A 21,040-nucleotide genomic window follows, 5' to 3' on the forward strand; every position below is an offset into this window, starting at 1 on the left:
TTGGAAATGCTTCTAAATATTATAAGGAAAAACGGATTTATTAACAAAATTGGACACAGGGATAACCAATTCAGATTCTTTCAGATTCTTTTTCCAATCTGTTGGCGATCGTAATTTTACAATTCTTCTGTTATTTCTGATTTATATACATATACAGTTAGGAGCAAAACTGATCACACACACTTTAAATCAGAATAACTTTTTTATGAATGGATTAAAGGACTTCAATTTCTCTGTAAGGCTAGAGGAATTAGTTTAGCAAATGACGTCCCAAAATTATGTTGAAAAAATACATTTGGTCGGAATTGTGAAAACAATAGTAAAAATTAATTTTTACAACCTTTTTAGCTGGGTCAATAACGAAAATTTAAAAGTGTTTGTTCAACTCGTATAAATTATATACGTTCTAAAAATTTCATTGAAATTGGTTAATTGGTTTACGAGTTATAAACGATCAAAAGTGGTAAAAATTGCAATTTTTCAAGATTTGCGGCCTTTTTGCCACTTCTGATCGTTTATAACTCGTAAACCAATTAACCAATTTCAATTAAATTTCGGAGCGTATATATTAAAGTGTGTGTGATTAGTTTTTCTCCTAACTGTATATAGGGTTGGCTATAAATATAAGGTGCGTTCCGTTTCACGCATCAGACGCATAGATCGCATTCAATGCGATGCGCGCATTGACATCGTTCCGTTTCGTTAATGCGCATGATGCGCGCTTGGAAACGGAACGCTTTTCCATGCATTTGATGCGAATCAAAAATGGCTGCTTACATGGGTGACAAAACTTGTTAAATAAAGACATTGAAAAAGAAGAATTGAACAATTGTAGTGATTTGAGTGATACTACCGATATCAGTGACAGCGAAGATGAATTGGAAGATATTTTTGTAAATTTTGATTTGGAATTAATTTATTTATAATTACATATTATGTAAAAAATATATTGATTGTATATATTTTATACCTTGAGCAGCCCTCACAGCACTTTCCTTGTCAAGCAACAAGGTCAATTGTTTTCATTGCTTGGGTCTTCATTGCTTTCTTCAGAAATTGTGCTTTGTTTCACAATGTGCTTTGCCTGCATCTGCTTTTTTAAAATCTACCGCTAATGCATCGGCTACGCATCAAACGCATCACTTCCGAATTCTCGTAGCTGATGCACGGTTGATGCGAGAGAAGTGGTGGGAATCTGGGGAATTCTGTGCCCAATATAAATACATACATACATACACCATTCGTACTTCAACTCTATAGTTTGAATCGTCAAATTTTTTCTTCTTCCCCATTCGATGGGTTCTCAATTAACAATAATTCCTAGTTGAGCGTTAAGTATTTACCTGTTGAGCGCACCTTGTGATTTGGACTGCCTGCATCGGACAAACATCCCTACTGCGCGTCGGTCTCTTCAGGTCTGGCATCGAGGAACGCTCCTCTCATCTGCGTGCATACATCAACGTTCACCGTAAGATATTATCCAACGGCGTTCCTATTTTTTTCGAGCGGTCCCTAGCGCGAAACGTAACGGGAAATTTACGCAAACACGAGTCCCCCGGACGCAACGAAGATATTAATCTTCCCGTGTCGGGTCGCACTGTTTCTCAGCGCGCGGCGACAATATCCTCGTAAATTCGTGGCAAATCGAATTCAGATTTATTCTCGCCTCGGAGGCTTGTTTATGCGCAGGTCCGCTCCGAGGCGGGAGGCTCGGGCATACAGGTGTCTACTTTCAAATCGGAGGGCCGCTACTCCGTTTGAATGTCAATACGTTTCCGAGCGCGGCGCCCTTCAAGGAGAACCGCCAGATTTTTCTATCACGCCTCTTATTTCAATACTTCTCCCTACGGATCGAAGCGAACAGCTATCTTTCGTTTCTAGAAAAATTCTGTTCGAGATTGCACAGGCTTTTATCTTGCTTTTCAACAGACGTTATAATTGTTGGAAGACAAATTTTCAAAGTTATGGTATAAGAGTTGATACATTCAATTAACAACTGGTTATGGATGACTATTATGATCGACTGAAATTATTTTGGCTACCAGTAACCTTTAAAAATGACTAGACCTTTTTTCGTTACCAGCAATCATCGTCGATGACCGGAATTGTATTTTGGTTGCCGATAACTAGAATGCGGATCTTTATCCAAAATAAAAATTGTAGACATTAAGTAAAAGACATAGGAGTCAAGTTGGAATTTATTCGGGTACACTTTACTCTACCGGACTCAAAATTACTACCTTTTTTCTACAAATTATGATGTATTTGGTATGTAATCCAGTAGATTTGTATCCGGGGCGGCTGCAGATCTAAGTTTCGATCCTGTAGGATCAATGGTTCAGGAGTTATGCTTGATTAAAGTTGAGCAATCTGCAGTGTTTTTGACAGGCCAGGGCGCCGCCATATTGTAGTGTCGCACTCCGCTTACCGAGCAGAGCCGTTAGGCAATAATTGGTTGGTGATTAGGTCGGGCGGAGGCAAGGTAAGCGGCTCGCGGTCGTCACTACAAACCAGTATGGCGGCGCCCTTACCTGTCAAAAATGCTCAACTTTAAACAACCATAGCTCCTCAACTATTGATCCTAGAGGATCGAAACTTCGATCTGCATCCACGCCGGGTACAAATCTACTAGATTACATGCCAAATACATCATAATTCGTAGCAGAAAGGCATAAATTTTGAGTCCGGTAAAGTAAAGAGCAGCCATTTATTCCTCTCTTTGAAATGTATCGACACTCTAGAATTCTTGTAATCCTTTTAATATTTGAAATTACACCAACTCATTTTTGCCATAAATGCATAAAATCCGCAGTCTACCGATAACCATTACTTACGACAACAAAGTTTTTTGGTTACCGCATAATTAATATCGTAGGCCAGGTTTGGGCAACTCTCGTTACTCCTGGGTCCTCCCCACCAAACTCCTGTGGAAAATAATTATTATTATTATAAATGAAATAATTAAGCCTACAGTGTTTTTGTAAACGTATATTTGCAATCGATGCTTCATAAAAATACCTTGTAAAAGTAACAAGCATTCAGAGTATCTAGACTTCCATATAAAAATTGATTGTTTCAATGTAACTTTGTTTATGCATGCTTTTTTGACCAAGTTTTAATCGAAAAAGTAATATCTTATCCTATCACTTTTTCTCATTTCGGTGATAACAGTGACGTCTCGATTGGAAGGTGCTAATCGATGGCTGAACATATCGAGACTCGACACGAGCCTGTTCTCGCGCGGCGATCATCATCATTTGCGGCGATGATGAACGCTTCCCGCGGTATTTCACACGATTCATCGTATTGTCAGCGGAGTTATGCTGCCGCGGCTCGTCGCGAATGCTTTGTGGGAAACTGATGAAATTGTAATGGTGGTAGTCAGTCGTAGTCAACGCGGGGTCCCGTGTCTATCATAATGTGAAAGCCGACGGCTGCCAACTGCGTGCACAACGGCCAGTGATTAAACGCCTTGAACGGCAGATTATTTTCTAATTGGTAAAATATTTGTTTCCTTCGACAGCTGTCCGTCATGATAGAAAGATTTTTCTTTCTTGTACATCGAGTGAAATATATTATCGATATTCTTTTCTCGTTCTATCAGTTTAGAGAAGCACTATCAATGCTGTTTTACAAAATTAATTTAATCACTGCGCACGGTGTGGATAATTTTTTTAATCATTCATAATGGACATCTTTTTGCGCTTTATGGTACATTGTTTTAAAATTGTCCGTGCTCTGATATAGATCGTGTAGATTAGTGTCATTTTAATAACAAAAATGTCACGAATAAGTTGGTGGTCCCATAAAAACATAATGAAAAATAAAGAAGTTTTGTGATTGGATTAGTTGTGGTTTACACTGCCCGGCGACCGTGGCGGCTTGAGCTTCCTGGTCCCTTGCGGGATACGTCCCCAGTGGAGGGGGTAGGCGAACTGACTAAGATCGTACAGCTGCGTGCGGCTCTTAGATCGAGACTTTACTGTACCGGTATTCTTACTAATGTTCTAATGTTCTAACTGTTTTAAATTGTACCATATCGTTTTTGTAATAAATGCATAAAATCCACAGTTATCATTATTATTCTTTCAACTGGCTGCCAGAAAATTAAAATTAAGATTGAACGTTTGTAATTATCGGTCAAAGTGGATCCAAGGGTTAACATTAGAATTATTTTCCAGGTAATAATGACTCATTATCTACATCTTTCTTATGAAGGTAAATTTCTACATTTTATATATTTAGAGCTCGACTCTTCCAGTCTCAACGCACTGCGACGTTTCAGGCAGATTGCTATCAAAAACCGGTCAGATGTCGAGCTCCAAAAGTCAGCGTGTCTATTTATAAAAATGGCTATAACAAAAAACAATTCCTAGCTGACGTAAGCGTCCAACACTGTCCGGTTGAAAATACCAGCAGTTTAGTAAACCCGGATTTCAACAGCTCTCAAAACATTTCATTCCAGACGAGTGGTTAATGATGCGCTAATTCATGCCTACTGATTATTAACTTCTACCCAAAAGAACCACGTTGGAGATCTTGCAAGCTTTTTGTAAATCAGGTTTTTGCATGGTTCATTAATTTTAATACAGATTGCGGGGCTCGGAAATAGCAAGCACCCGAGCTTCAGCGGATCGCCGAATTGGGCGACGCGACGTCGACGCACGAATTGATTTTTATTAACTATACTTTCTAATCATCGATGATCGAGGGTAACTGTATATATGTACATCCTGCTGGTCGCGTGCACATGCAAGCTACACGTGCTCCTGCTTCATGGGAACATGATGTTACCTACCCCACTACCGATGACCGGTTACGCGCGGAAATCCACTTTCGATTTTTAACAGCTACCTCCACCGGCTTCCTGGAATTCCCCCTTTCCATTTCGTTTCCCTGTTTTTTCCTACATGTTAATATGAGCAGCTTGTTCGTCGAACACCGTCAGCTATGAGGAAGCTGTTCGGTTTTTAACGCTACGATATTTCTGGGAAGCAAACACTCAAAGTTGAAATAATTAAAGTTGGATTATTCTACAAAATTTTGTTTTTAGTTTGAATTCTTTATTTGAAATTTGAATATTTTCTTTACTGTATTTTACTGTATTTGACAGTTTTATATGAAATTCTTTACACGAAATAGAAACTGTAGCTACACTTCGTAATGCTATAAAAATTACTTTTAAAAAGTAGAACAGAATCACCCCAGAAAAGAGAAAATATATGTATCATCTTGTAAATTCGATACCGTCGGTCCCGAAGGACTGTCATGGCGTCCAACGCGTTAATATTCTTAGAGAGTAATAATTTCTTTAGAAGTGATTCGCAGTCACACACACAGAACGGCAAAATTGTTTGGTCTGCAGACCTGCGTCCGCGAAGGGTGAAACCTACACGGACACCTTGTACACCGGCGATTCCCAGGCATTATGGATTGAATATTTCAACGACGAAAATCTCGCGGCGGAATTTAATCGACGCTTCGACGCGCGACACCTCGGCGGAAGAATTCAACGCGAGTTTAGCCGGCAACGAAAATGCGCGTGCCCCGAATGCAGGCCCTTTGTCCTGCAGGAGCATCGCGTGTTCGAACAGCATACGAAATTCGGCCATTGTCGCCACGCTCTGTTCCGTCCCGTATAAATAGCCGTTTCTCGCGACTCGGCGAATTCACGATTCCCGAAGCTGTCCGCTTAAATCACGGTTCGTGGTCCGTGCGTGCATTATGCGCTAAGGAAATCCTTAGAGACGCGGGCCGCGACGCACTGCGAGATTAAAAATATTCGCGCGGCCATAATGCTCAAAGCGCGTGATATACTTCGAGCTCCGCGCCGCTGTAAGAATACCGATTAAGACGCGGCGCCTGCACAGATTTATGAAACGACTCGCCTGGAAACTTTGCCGACCAAATTTCGTGTAAAACCCACTGTCAATTGGTCGAAATTTGGATTTCTTTACAAACCTTACTATCGCACTATCTCGTCTTGGGTAAACTTTGCTTTACCGAACTCTAAAGTGCCTTTCTGCTATAAATTATGATGTATTTGGTATGTAATCCAGTAGATTTGTACCCGGGGCGGCTGCAGATCGAAGTTTCGATCCTGTAGGATCAATGGTTCAGGAATTATGCTTGCTTAAAGTTGAGCAATCTGCAGTGTTTTTGACAGGTAAGGGCGCCATACTGGTTTATAGTGACGATCGCGAGCCGATTACCTTGCCCCCCGACCTAATCACCAACCAACTACCACCTAGCGGCTCTGCTCGGTAAGCCGCGCGACACTACAAACGAATATAGCGGCGCTCTGACCTGTCAAAAACACTGAAAAATGCACGACTTTAAGCAAGCGTAACTCCCGAACCATTGATCCTACAGGATCGAAACTTAGATCTGCAGCCGCTCCGGGTACAAATCTACTGGATTACATACCAAATACATCATAATTTTTAGTCCGCTAAAGTAAAGAGCAGCCCCTCGTCTTCCTTGGATTGTTTCTCAGCCTGAGAATCTCCGGTTGCACCTACAATCGAGAAGATGAAGGTTTCCGGTAAATTAAACATTGAGCCAACCTTCTTATAACACGGTATTCTGAGAATATGATTTCGATGTAAGACAGTTCCCAAATAATGCTATTTGTTATCACTTGGCTTCCTCATATAGGCTCATTCTTCCATTTAGCTCATTAAGTGATCTCCGAAAATCAAGAAAGTGGTCGAAGAAGTCGATATTATTTCAAAAAGGTGAAAAAATGAATAAATAGGGACATGCAAAATATGTGAATGCCACGTGTTACATTTTTAAAAACATTTTCAGATACTAAAAATTTGCCTGGGTAGTCACTTCTGATAAGGGGGTCAAATGTACTCAAATCAAATTTATTTATTTTTATACTATTCGATAGTAAAATATGTAATGATTTCGGTATTACAGTCTGGTTCCGATATAAGGCAAAAGCTCGTGACCGGGCTGCGCCCTATATCGGATCAGGTATGCTATTCTGCCTGATTTTGTTCTCGAGTGGGCCGAGAAGGAGAGGTGAGGCGGCCTATCTTTGCAAACAGATAGAATATAAATACCCTCTCGTTCTGGCAAGCGATGTTGAGCGAACAAGTTCAAACGAAGAAAAGGGTATAGCTATTTCCTAATTTCACAACAAACAGCGTCGACTTATATCGGCACCAGACTGTACATAGGTTTGGATATAGCCCTGAACGGTTGAAATTTTCGAAAGGGTTAACCAAAAGGTTATCCCCAGCCCTGGTCATTTTAGGACTATTAGGGAAACTTAATCCTTTCTAAAGAATCCTCCTAAAGAAACGTCAGATTCTTCCGAACCCCCCGAACGGGGTATCGTTGGAAAGCGGCCGAAAAATAAAAGCGAATATCGTTAAAAAATTTAGAGGTTAACAATACGATTAAGCAATTCTGGAGAGAATGTAACTTGTAAGTTTAGGAAATTGAAATTGTAATCGCGACGTGAGAGAGGAGCTGTGGAGAAGGATCAAACATAGTGTAACATAGGTTGGAACAGCCCTAGGGCTGGTAATAAATACGTAATTTCTTTAAAACAAAATAGGTTTGCATATAGCCTTATTAGCGCATCGCCGATTTTAAGTCCCCAGTCGGTACACACAGCAAGATCAAGCCGTACAGAATGACAGAACAGAAAGAGTAGATAAAATGGTAAAAATCGAACAGGTGCGTCGAAGTATCGGGTAAAAGATGCGTGGCAGAAACGGAAAAGAAAAGAAGTCTCAAAGTGGGTTTCGCCGTGCGAGCGAGCGAGGTCGGTCGGGCGCCAGGCCTCTGATGTTTCGAAAGTCATCTCGCGGTGAGTTTTTGCTGCATAGAGGTGTAGGCTATGTAAAGGTCGTTCTACGCCAGCGAATCAATGGCGACCACGTTGAAAAAGAAACACGGACGGGTAGAGACCGGTCACTGTTGCCAATTTGTGTGGTCCCCGCTGGTTACCCAATGTAGGTGTGACCGCAACGAACATCGTGAACAGGCAGTTCCGACCCTTCTGGGAAGGAGGAAGCCAACAGCCTGGCAAAGAAAACGCGCGCAACACGACGGCATGGCATGGCACGGCACGGTATGGCATGGCAGGGCATGGTATGGCAGCAGCCAGACATTTTCGGTGGCCTTTTTCTCGCTCGGAGCGAGTCGCGCTCTTATCCAATCACGACCAGCAACCTTGTTCCAACGCGGACGAAACTGAGAACGAACCGACGAACACGATCCACACCCGCCGGTCTCTCGCACCGTGAACTCGTGATTTTATTTGAAGGGAAAATGCGAAACTCGTGATTTGCCAGGGTGTGGTGGTGTGATATTCTAGAAAATGCAAATCGTTCCTGGCCAACTGCTCTCTGGCTCGCCGCGAGGATAGACTAATGTGCGACTTCAACTTTATGGATTCCTGTTCGGCATTCTTTGCACGATTTTATTATGGGACGTCGAGAGGTCGAGGCATGATTTGATGGAGAAATTAATTGGTAGCGGAAAGCATTTGTGGGAACATCGGGGAGAGTGTTCAATGTAAATTCGGAGTTGTTGAATGAAGAGGTAATGAATAATCTTGCCGCACAAATATGTATCGAAATGTTGTTCTTAAAGGGCTGCAATGGAACGTTTTAAGTGTCGAGATTGCTTGAAGCAAGTTTCTAATAAGTTAATTGAATTTCTAGCTGGAGATTTCCTTAAGCTCTCCCTTAACCTCTGCCATCAAATCCTGCTCTCACTTTATATCATTCAACGTTGTTGCAGCTAATAATTTAATTATCGATACAATAAGTTATTAAGTTCTCAGTTTCGAAATTGTCACTATTAACACAATCGTAAGGTAACAAATGTTACCGTACATGTGTTATTATTACCGTAAGAAAATAAATACAATTGTTGTCTTATAGAGGTTCGTATATACTAAATCACCTGAAAAAGTAGCTAAGAATATAGGGAAAAACCTAGAAATAAGGTGGAGTGGGGTAAGTGCGTAAAACGGGGCAAGCGCATTAACTGGTTATTTTTATCATAATATGAACGAAATTTGTCTAGCTTGTATTTACTGATGTAGTATAAGTTAGTATGAACTATTCGACATAGATGTCGCCCAAGAATAAACATGCCAAACAGTCACGTGCGAGGTACACGTACAACTTTGAGGTTACCCTGAACGTGCAATAGTTCACAAGTTATTAACATATTCTGTGTTGTTATTTTAGGTAAGTACAACAAATATTGATGTAGGCTTGCATTAAATAAACCGTTTTAATTGTATTTTTTTAAATTCATTGAGAAAAACACTAAGATGCATTTGCCCCGTAAATATTACTACACGGGGCAAGTCCGTACTATCACGGTGGGGTAAGTTCTAACTGTATGGGTAACTATAAAACTAAACAATATATTTTGTAGCAGGCCTGATAATAATTCTTTTCTTGCCCCGTAGCACTCTTGAAACAAGGTTTGAAAGCATTTTTAACTCTCAGAGGCGCTCTTGCCCCACTTTCGGAGCAAGTGCATAGTAGTTGACACTTTGTACAATATCCTATCAAAATGATAATTTTCAAGCAAAATTAGAATCCTACATAATACCAATTCATCAGTAATAACTGTGGCAAGATTGTGACACCAAGAACGTTAAGTTTTTACATACCAGACTGAAAATGCATCAGTTTAAAGTCGAACTTCGCAAAAACTATGGCGGACTTACCCCACACTTCACCTTAATAGGAAATTATGAACGAGACTAGGCGTTGAAGGAAGATCCTAGAGCCTAGAATTTTCTCATGGAATCCACCGTCCATAAACTGGCACGAGATTTCGCGATTCATCTGGCCCATCGCGTCGCGAGAATCTGCTCGCGGTGCGGCGCAGCGCTGCGAGGAGCTCGCAAACATACTTGCGGTAACTGTAAAGCAGCCGGAGCAAAGTAGCATTCCTTGTAGAGCGGACACAATAGAGGAATTCGCCGACGTGGGATTTAATTGTCAAACTGTGTATCTTGTGGCAGCATCGTGGAGACGCGCCAAGGTGGAATCCATAAAGCTGTAAGATCGTCGAGGAGAGATGCGATGTCCAGGGCTGATCAATCTTCCGGCGGAGCTGTAGTTGGGTAGATGATCGTTCGCAGCGTGCGTAATGGATCGTGGGAAGGGCGGAGAAAAGGTAGCCGGCTTGGCTGGTAGACAGCTTCCGACGATTTTCGTGCGGCGAGCAAAAATCATCAGCAAAAACCAGACGTCCGTTCAACTTTACAACTTTGGCATTTTTTACCGGGCTGATCCATCGATCGGTAGTGCATCTCTCGTGGTCACGCTCGATTTCGTCGGGACGGACGGGACCCCTTTTCGTCCTTATATCCTCCGCCTTCTTCTCTTTCTCCACGCCCCGTCGTTCGCCTTTTCAGCTTCGGACTGCTCGGGACAGCCTCGGGCCATAGTTCCGCGTGCACCTCGCAGTCACCGCCAATTACGTATCGGAGCGCAAATCGACTTGACTCGACTCGATTCGCGAAAACTCGACTAGTGCGAGAGATCTGCTATTCTAAATTACAGATGTGAAATAGTCGGATGTCCAGAATAACAATTATTATACCTTAAAAATGATCCTGAAAAAATTCATTTAGTCAAAATTCATGTGAGTTATTAAAACATCTCAAAGATGATTTCCAAAGAACAAAACGATTAGCAAATATTAATCTTTAACATTCTTACCAATAACCAAAATTTTGAAATATTTTCGACGTATTTTAACGTGACGATCTCAAATAACTCGTGAGTTTGTTATACGAAAAAATGTTTCGAACGAAAGTTGCATTTTGCTGTTTCATCGAGATGTGTCCAATATTTTTTCTCAAACTCGGATAAATTATGAAGTCCTGCGTAAAAAAAGTATTATACAAAGTGGGACTTAAAATGAATAATTACTGAGACATTTGGTGTGTAGTAGAGGGTTCAATAAAAATGTTTGTTTCATCCCAGTTCGTTAAAATTGCTTCACAAACGTATATATTTGCTTGAATCATGCTCGCAATTTTCATCCGAACAAGATCACGTACGACGTGTAACTCTTTAGAAAATGATCTCGTTAAAAATATCCTTTTTCCCGCGCATAAACACATTCCCCGGCTGACAAGTCTTTATACAAACATATTGCAGCGATATGGGACAAATTACTTTATTTCCTGAAGCGCTTATTGGCACTATTACCGCTAACGACGCGGCTTGAGTAGAAACCATTACAATTTCCTGCGCTGTTTTTCAACGCCACGCTTCGCGTGCATCTAAGTCCCGATGCGTGGCGTTTTTCCGGCGAAACATTTTAATGAACCACTGCCGAGCCTCTTCCCTGACGAAACCACTGTCAACTATTTATTGCCACTTTCTCTCTCGATAATCCCTTTGCGGCGAGTCGTGCGGCGAAAGGGATTTCAATGCGTGGTGAAGCGCCGCGCCGTGAGAACCTTCTTCGCCAATTCACCGCTGTTTTATATACGATCTCGGACTAGTTATCATTAACATAATTGATAACATAGCTTCCAGTTATTTTCGAGCTAGGAACATGACAGTATAGAAACTATTTGTGCGTATGTACTTAGGGGTGGATTTAATCTCATTTGAGAATATTAATGTTTTTACTGTTACAAGTGAAATGTTTACTCAGCCCAAGTGAAAAGTCACCCATTTTTAAGCACTGTAAATTGGCGGACCTCTTTTTGTCTGTGAGATGTATTTCTTTAAAATGTAACGTTATAAATAGACTGCGAATCTTTATGTAAAATAAAAATTGTCTGCATCGATTGCAGGAAGCAGAAACTAAATTGAATGTTATTTCTTCTCTCAATGATTTTTATAAAGGAGAAATCATATGTTGACATCATCAATTTTCAATTTCATCTACTCAATTTTGCTATAAATGCATAAAGATTAAAGATTGTTGATTTAAACTTGTAAAGAAAAATGGATGCGATATTGCCATAGAATCTTTTATGCAACTATTTATGGACATATATATTTTTGGACGTTCGTGTAAGCTTGTCGATGTTACCAAGGATTACTGCTATCACTACTACTAGGTCGCAGGATAATTCCCTCGTCTACGTCGCGGTATCGAGAAGAGCTAATTTATGACACCCTCAAGTGTCCATGTCACTTTCTCTTCCTGAGTCTCACAATATCGAAAGCCAAGCTATCGTAGAAACGTCCCAAAGGAATAAAAGGATAAAAGATAGCGATGAAAATATCACTGGAAATACTCGCTTGGATTTGATGGTTATCATGAAAGCGCCCCTCAAGCTGCCCTAATTAATAACCGTGGCCGACTTTCACCGTTTATCGCGCCGAAGTTCTCCTGGAACTGCAGTACAACATTTTCGAGACGTACGAAAGATCTAAGCATCTTTTTCAAAAAATTTTTGCCATTTTTAATTATACATAATTCATAGCAAATAATAGGGACATTTGCCGCAAGCAACGAGTCTATTTTGTATATAACAGTCGTAAAATTGTAAATAACAGTATGAATGAAAAAAATCTATGTAAAAATGAAGTACAACAGTTACAATTTATGTAGAAAAAATTTCTCTAGGTTGTCACGACTAAATATTACATAAGTGGTACCACTATACAGGATGTAAAGAAATTATATGTCACGGTTACCACAAGATGATTCTACACCCTCGATTTGGTTGAAATTGAACAAAGGAAGGTGCCGCAAAAATGACCTTGACCTTGAATTTTAGGGGCAAAAGGTAAAGAATTTTTTTTAATTACATCGTATTTTACTCGTCGTGGTTGAGTTGCGACCCATGGTTCCTTTTGCACTTTTTACCCTCGCGACGAGAAAAATACGATGCAATTAACACTTAAGGTCCAGGTCATTTTTGCGGCACTTTCCTTAGTTCGATTTCAATCAAATCGAGGGTGTAGAATCATCCTATGGTTGTCGCGACATATATTTTCTTTACACCCTCCTGTACCCTACCTATTGGGCAGTTTCACCGCAAAAGAAATTTGATTCGAATAATTTCCAACACTGCACCCAGTGTTGTCTGTGCACAGGCTGTTATCAGTTTCTCGAAATGTTGAAAGGGCTCCGACAGTCCGACTGCCACCGGCGGACTTTCTCGCCACCTAATCATAGTCGCGAGCGCATCGATCTTGTGAAACCCGCAGCCGATTTACCGCGCAAGAACACGCGAGAAGAAGGCGTTCATCGTTCGAGAAACGAACAAAGTTGCGTCGATGCAAAAAGCTCGCGCCGCGCCGCGCCGGTGCCGCTAAACACCGGGGCAAATGAACGGAATCGCCCGGAGTGAGAAACAATTTCTCCGGTGAGAACTCCCCTCCGTCCTCTGCTATGTGGTCGTCCCTCGAAATAATGATAACCCCGCAGTGATTACGAACGGAGGAGAATTATGTTCTCGGCAGCGACAGCGGAGACGATCTAGACCTGGATTGGATCGCAGCTACTGGGCCAATGCAAACCAGAGTTGAGCAGAAAATTTAATCAACCATTGACGAATAAATTTCTACTTCAATCGTTAATCGTAATTAACAATTAAACTTCTACTTTAGTCGTTAATTGCGGTTAACGATTACATTCTTTTCAATTGTAATCGTCAATCGGATAATTGATTAATGAATAACTGCTGAAATTTCGAAATGAAATACAGAATCAAAATTGTATGCATACTGAAAAAAATGTAAATGTAGTTTTTGTTGAGATATATTTCTGTCAATTCTCCTTCTCCGCTCTCTGTGTCCCTCTCCTTTCTCATTACAATTTATGGATAGACCGTGTGGCGATTAACTACTTCAACAATTGATTAAATTACTCTCCGATTTTCCGATGATTTCTTTTTTTAATCAACGATTAACGATTAACTTCGTCAATCGTTTGAATGAATCGTCGATTTTTCAATGATTACCTTTTTCAATCGTAGACATCAATGAATCAATCTTGATTAAAATTTTAATTGATTAATGCCCAACTCTGATGCAAACCCAGTTTAAGAACTGTCTAAAAAAAGCCCAGGTTCCGTTCGGTATGATAACACTTTTCTGTTGAGATTCCGATGAGAACAGTTATATTCAAATGCATTAACCCCTTGCCGTATTTTAACTAGTCCGACTCATCATGAAGATTTTAGCAAAGTCTAACAAATATAAATGTTACGCGTTTCTTTTTAGATGAAATAAATGTAGCCATACAAAAACTACAAATTTTCTTTTCCCTTCTATGACACCTTTGGGGATAAAGACATTTTAATCACTGTAACTGTAAAGAAAATGTTACGGAAGGGGTTAAGGAATGTTTGTCTAACTAAATTAATATTCCCATTTTTTTTAATCACGTGTAAAACATGTCACAGATAGCATTCCTAAGAGAACTTTGAAAATTTTCCATTCGGCAACTTTCCATGTACAGTCGCTCACAAAAATATTGAGACAAAATTGCAATAGATCGGAATTGTAGAAAAAATACTAAAAGTTGCATTTCACAACTTTTTTATGTGAGCCTACATTGAAAATTTAAAAACTACGTTTTATTGATCTGTGTCCATTAAACGTATTCTGAAAATTTCGTCAAAATCGGTCGACGATGCAATGAGCTACAAACGTTTAAAGTTGGTGGAAATTGCAATTTTTCACGATTTTCAATACAGATTTCGATGAAACTTTCACAGTGCATATAATTGACACAGATCTACAAAATGTACTTTTTAAATGTTCAATATAGGCCCACATAAAAAAGTTGAAAATGCAACTGTTAGTATTTTTTCTACAATTCCGATCTATTGCAATTTTTGAAAAAATTTCTTTTTACATCCCGTAGGAAACTAATTGCTCTTGCTTTCCAAAAAAGGTTCAAGTCGCATGGTCCAATATTACAAAAGTTATCGTCTTTTTAAGAGTGTCCCAATATTTTTGTGACCGACTGTACGTTTCGACTATTCTGAGATGCGTTTACACCCCTGCACGCAGAGTGAAGGTTAATTGTATGGTCTGTAGGCGATTTTGGGACTCGCGAAAATCAGGATACGAAGGTTGGTTCGCGAGTTGTCCACCGTGTGTAGTAACACCGGGTGGCAGTGTCCCCGGTGCGTTCCCCGGCGAACCGGTAGCAATCCCGATTCCGTTGGTGGCGGCGTGTTCAGCTCGGTGGAAACGAGTGTCATTGGGTGTGCGTCGGCAGGCAGGGATCGGCAATGACGCCTCGTAAAAACCGGCTCGAAAAAAGCGCTAATGCCGAGAGATTCCTGAAGGAGGGACAGTTCTTGCCGGGTCGGCCGCGGCCGGGTGTGTTTGCAGTCGTACACGGTGCAGCGGTGCATCGGTGCACAGTGGTGCAGTGGCACCGGGGGCACGAGACCTTTACGAAACTGGTATATCATCACGGCATTCTTTCGACGGCATGGCAGCCCCGGCGATGAGAGAGCCAACAGCCGGACGTACGAAGAACAGCTTTTCCCGGAGACTAGACAAGGACAACAACAACGACAACAGGACGATCGAGACGATCTGGACGAAGAGTAAGACAACAACAACAACACCGACGACGAACGTAAATTTCTGTACTTCTTTATGCCCGGCGGACGTTTAAAATCCACTTTAGCTTCTCCCGTCTCACAATGGGACCACCCAGCACACCGCGCTGGCCATTCACGACCTTTTCCTCTCGGTTCGATATTAAAACTGGACGTTATAACGACGTCTGTGTGCCGCATCGCCGCTGAAACGCTACAGGGAGAGGCTCATCGAAGCGCAACGACGCCGAAGGGTGGACGACCAACACGAGGGGGAGCAGGGTAGCTGATATTAATTGCCCGATCGGTTTATAAATAATACGCTATTAACTTTCGAACAGGAAAAAGACCGGTCGAATAGGCCTGGTGATTTGCAAAATCACTGGAAAGGGACGATACGCTCGCGTTATGCTCGCGCATCGACGCGCTCGTAAAGCCACCTGTCCATTTCAGAGCAGAACCTTCGCGGGATATGCTACCGAGAGCATCTCTGCCCGCGAACATTGTTCATCATAGTAAGATTCGAAGATGATAAAACGATCTACCATCGACGTTACACGAACCTTGTTTCGCGACTGACTGTAAAAACTCACGGCAAGAAAGGACACGTTTAATGGCGTACTAATAATATTACGTTTTGCATGATCAGCACAAGAGAAGGGACGTATCCGTTCAGTACCCATTAGACGAACACCCTGACGAGTGTTTATGTCGTCCAATACATATCCTATCCTATAAAATCTCCTTCGCGTGAATATTGGATGAACTTATCGGCACAATACGCAGGAACATTTCTATTCAGATGTGTTAAAGAATGTTATCTAATCGAAGCTGAAGGGACACGTTTCGTATGCATAAAATCTCAAAGTAAAGGTTCGTACTCGCAGAGGATACAGGGCCGGATCGCCTCGAAGTGCACGCAGTAAATACGGATTTCTCGTGGATTTATAATCGACAGTGCCCTCGGGGGCTGTCGAATGACCTTGAGACGAGAAGCGACCGCACGAGGCCCCGATTCACCGTGGCGGAGGGCATCGTCGCGCACCCCAAGTCCCCATGGATAGCTACGGGTGGGGATAACGCGCTTTTAATGCGACCCAGACCGCCGCGCGATCAAATCCGTCGGCACATTTTACGGGTGTTCCTGTTAGACACCGTGGACTACTTATGTATGGAGAAGGCCAGAAGATGCCGCCGCGGCGTCGCGTCGGCCGGTTTATCATACGATTATAATGCGACCTTAATTATCCGCATGACCCTCGTCTAATGAGGCGAACGAATCCTGACCGCCGCGACATTCATCTTCGTTCCACCGTCTGCGGAAACCTTCCTCCTCATCCTCCTCCTCCTCCTCCTCCTCGTCCTCGTCCTCTTTCTCCTCTTTCTCTTCTTCTATTTCGATCGGCCCGTTTCATTCAGAAGGGTCATTCATGTCGACCACCGGCGGCCTTGATATACTCGCCGATCGCTTAAACGCGTCTGGTAACCCTTCGACGATAGACGGTAGCCAACCTCATGCCGAGGTTGCTTTTTTCAGCCGTTCCGGAAGGTCTTCGAGGATTTCGCTGCAAGTACAGCTGAAAGTGAACTTTTTCTAATCGATAGAGACAAATGTGGCCTGTTGGTATTTTTTATATCACGGCAAAGAATTATAATAAAAGGTTATTCGTATTTGAAAATACCAGCGCGGAAATGAACAAAGCAGCGCAACATAAACACAGAATAACAATGCAGTTTTTGTGCGTATATCAAAAAACTGACAGATGGATACAGTACCCACTGTCAATACCTACAATTAAAATTTTAATCAACATTGATTGATTGATGTGTACGATTAATTAAGGTAATCATTGAAAAATCGACGATTGATTCAATCGATTGATAAAGTTAATCGTCAATCGTTGATTAAAAAAAGAAATCATCGAAAAATCGGAGACTGATTTAATCAATTGTTGAAGTTAATCGCCGCACGGTCTACCCATAAATTGTAATAAGGAGGGAGAGAGAGAGAGAGAGTGGAGATGGAGAATTGACAGAAATATATCTCAACAAAAACTCAGTTTACATTTTTTTCAGTTTGCATAGTTTTGATTCCGTATTTCATTTCGAAATTTCAGCAGTTAATCATTAATCAATTATCCAATTGACGATTACAGTTGAAAAGAATGTAATAGTTAACCGCAATTAACGACTAAAGTAGGAGACTAATTGTTAAGGATGTTCTGGAGGTATATAAAAACGCAACAAAATTTTTGAAAATTTGACAAGATATAAATTAATGCAATTAGCAAAGTTCGGGTTTGATTCAATGCACCGTTTAAGAATTATAGCAACTTAAAGTTTGCACATTTTAACACGTCTTCTTATGGAGAATTCATAAAATTCCACTTCAAACCCTATTTAAACCTTGAAAAAACACAATTAGAAACACCAAAAAAAAAAATACACTCAAAAACAAAAATATACTCATGAATGGCTTTCACTGCCAATATATTGATGGATTTCGAATTTCTTGTACTTTTGTCTCCCATTGTACCTCCAGAACATCCTTAATTGCGATTATGAGATTGGAGTAGAAATTTATTCGTCAATCGTTGATTAAATTTTCGACTAAACTCTGCTGTCAAGCCATTCAAAGAATTTAAGAATATTATTACTGGACTGCGGATTTTATGCATTTATAAAGATCGATAGAAGTGATAGCATCAACATATTACTTTCGACCTAGTACAATTATTAAATCCTCTATCCTGTAACAAATTTAGAAAATTTTAATTCGCAGTTCACGTATTAAATTATTTAACCATTCGTCCGAATTATGAAAAATACAACTCCATTTAATCCGCACTGCCCGATTATCGACTTTTTGTGCACAAAGATCCGCGGTTTAATAATAAAGATAAAGCCGAAGGTTTGCGGAACAGAAAACCATCTGAGACGCGGTGCATTCTCACCGATTCGAGGTAGTGTAGAGGACCGTGGAGTCGAGGTCAAGTGTACCGATCAAGTTCTGCCGAGGATCTCGAAGTGGGAAAAAGAACGAACACGATCGCGCGTCCGACGACGTTTGCCGAAAATGGCTCGACGCCGATACACCAGCCGGAAGTTGTGCGATCCCTCGATAAATAATCCGGAATATTCAGCAACACGCGAGCACGAGAGCTCCGCCTCCAAGGTCTCCGACTTCCGAGGCTGATAGTATACTGCAAACTGCAAGTGCCGTCATCCTCGGGGCCGGCTGTCGCGAAAGGAGACCATCGCGGTCGCAAAACAGATCTGGCTAACCTTCGTCCGGCGATATTTTCGTGATGCCGACGCGTGGGTTTGGATACGTCACGGGGCCAGGCTACAAAGAGAACGTGAAAATAGCAAGAACGAATCGATAAGAAAGGGGAAGGTGGTCGGAGGAAGACAGACAGTCCTGTGGCATCGAAACTTGTTGGTCGCCGCGGAAGGTCACCTGCGAATGCTTTTCTTAACACTTTACCTACCGGGAGCCTGCTAATAGGTTGTTCAATCGTTGAAGCGTTCTATGGAATGAAGGGATGTTCGGTGTCAATGTTTTATTCCATTGATAACACCGTAATACTGATGGAATACTTTCCAAAACAATGTTGAGCAACGTTTATTGTTAGTGAAGTATATATATTAACCCTTTCCACTCGGAACTATTTTATCACGAAAACCAAACATTTCTTCTGACCTAAAATATCTCCATTCTATACGATTTTTTTTCATTTTACGTATACACAAACTGATGCCATTTACTCATGCATTACTCAAAAATGTTTAGTAATTCATTTCATATATTAGATGTGTATAAGTTCGTGTCCGATTTGAAAATAAAATTACGATTTGGTTAAAGATTGGTTAAATTAAAATTAAAAGATGGTTAAATTTTCTACAATTACAAAAGAATGGTGACTATATGTATAATTGATTAGTAAAGTTGTATTTTTTAAAATTTAACCATTGAATTTCATTTTCAAATCGGGCACGACCTTATGCAATCGTCTGATAAAATAATTTGATAACGTAACAATTATTTTACATCGCCACTCGAGTGCTGAGGGTTCATTTTAGTCTAGATAAAAAATGGCGTAACAATAAAATAATCCTTTCTCCATTTATTAGGTTTCCTCTTAACAGAAAGTATTGGAAGTAGATATACATATGCGTATAATGTTATATTTCGAACACGTAGAACAACTAACACGTTGTAAAGAAGAATTATAAGAAGCTTTTTTCAATGTCATTTATGCAAGAAAAATTAAGATTATCAGATCATTATAGATTTGTGTCTATTAGTTGTCTCGATCCTTTACCCCGGATCTGCCTCGCTGTTTTTTCGGATAATTGACGAGAGCCATTGAGGAATATTTTTAATATCATTCCTGTTCCACGTTCTTTTGTTCTCTTTTAGTTTCTCTGGGCTAATTTACGATTGCCCGGTATTATATAAAGGGTTAAAGACGGCTCACGGTTCTTGTGAAATCCTCCAAGGTTCAGGCGATTGTCCACGACGGTTTATCCTGCAGCGACGCGTCTTTGCACCTTCCCACACGGAAGATATTTTATTGACGCGGCTGTTATACTTTCCGCGCAGGAACGACGTGCACCGTACGGCGTTATGGCTCTCCACCGATGCATCTGGCTTGGTCTACGAGCTCGTTCAACGGGTGACCATATCTATGACGGAGTGATGTCTACATCTTGTAATAAAGCAGCGGCCGTTTTACGTCGGACGCCGCTCAGTGCCGCGCCGGGCGGCTGTAATTTCGTATACGCGCGCGAACTGTTGCACCGCCAGTTATTTGCCAGCGTAATCGCATAGACGCCGTTCATGGCTTCCCGTCGGTCGTCCTGCACTTATTGTTTGAATTTTTAACGAGCGACGAACTTCGACTAGCCTCCGGCTAGTTAGCAGACTCGATTTGTTCGTGCAACAATACTCGGAACAACGGTATACACCCAATCCTGTTCCTACACGATACTTATTGCGGTCTCGCGTAGACGGGTCAAAAATCGATTTTTGTCGCACTCTTCAATGAAAAGGAACATTAAAGAGACAACAAAATCATTACAGCTCTGAGGAAAATAATACGGTAAGGTGTTGATAGAAAAATTTGATTCCTTTTTTGCACGAGTTGTTTGATTCAATTTGGTTGACTTCTCAGAACTCCAGAATCACTTCGCACAATTGTACGATTGGTCTTCGCAATTTTAATTGAATTTACCATTTAAGTGTACAACAATGCACTCATTCATTTCAACATGGACTGTAATTCGGAGTTTATTGCTGGGGTATGCCCAGCTACAGCTTTGTGAATCTGAGAATTCCAACCCTTTGCACACCATATGGGAATCCTGAGGAATTAATTGCTGGGCATAGCTACAAGAACTTTTCAGTTGAATCTTGGGATCTTGACCCTTTGCACACCACCTTGGGAACCCTGTTTCTCTGCATTTCCTAAGACACTTGCAATTCTGGTTCTTTGTACATCGCATAAA

General features: G+C 41.1%; 2 long non-coding RNA genes across 8 annotated transcripts in view; one reads left to right on the top strand and one right to left on the bottom strand.

Annotated features, from left to right (window-relative positions):
- LOC143216715 (uncharacterized) overlaps nucleotides 1-21,040 on the top strand; it is a 146,935-nt gene that overhangs the window by 14,703 nt on the left and 111,192 nt on the right. Inside the window, exon 1 of one of the 7 annotated variants that reach the window (XR_013010609.1) lies at nucleotides 1,051-20,634. The exons of 5 other annotated variants lie outside the window; for them this stretch is intronic. This is a non-coding gene — a long non-coding RNA (uncharacterized LOC143216715). Of the gene's footprint in view, nucleotides 1-1,050; nucleotides 20,635-21,040 lie in introns of those variants that run through there. One more of the 7 variants, XR_013010602.1, reaches the window with a different exon arrangement.
- Nucleotides 497-19,088, bottom strand: LOC143216732 (uncharacterized). The gene is made up of 3 exons (XR_013010613.1): nucleotides 2,857-19,088; nucleotides 1,344-1,443; nucleotides 497-1,205 (listed from the first exon to the last, which is right to left on the bottom strand). It is a non-coding gene; the product is annotated as an uncharacterized LOC143216732 (long non-coding RNA).

The sequence above is a fragment of the Lasioglossum baleicum genome, chromosome 2 (assembly GCF_051020765.1).
Source record: "Lasioglossum baleicum chromosome 2, iyLasBale1, whole genome shotgun sequence".
NCBI lineage: Eukaryota > Metazoa > Arthropoda > Insecta > Hymenoptera > Halictidae > Lasioglossum > Lasioglossum baleicum.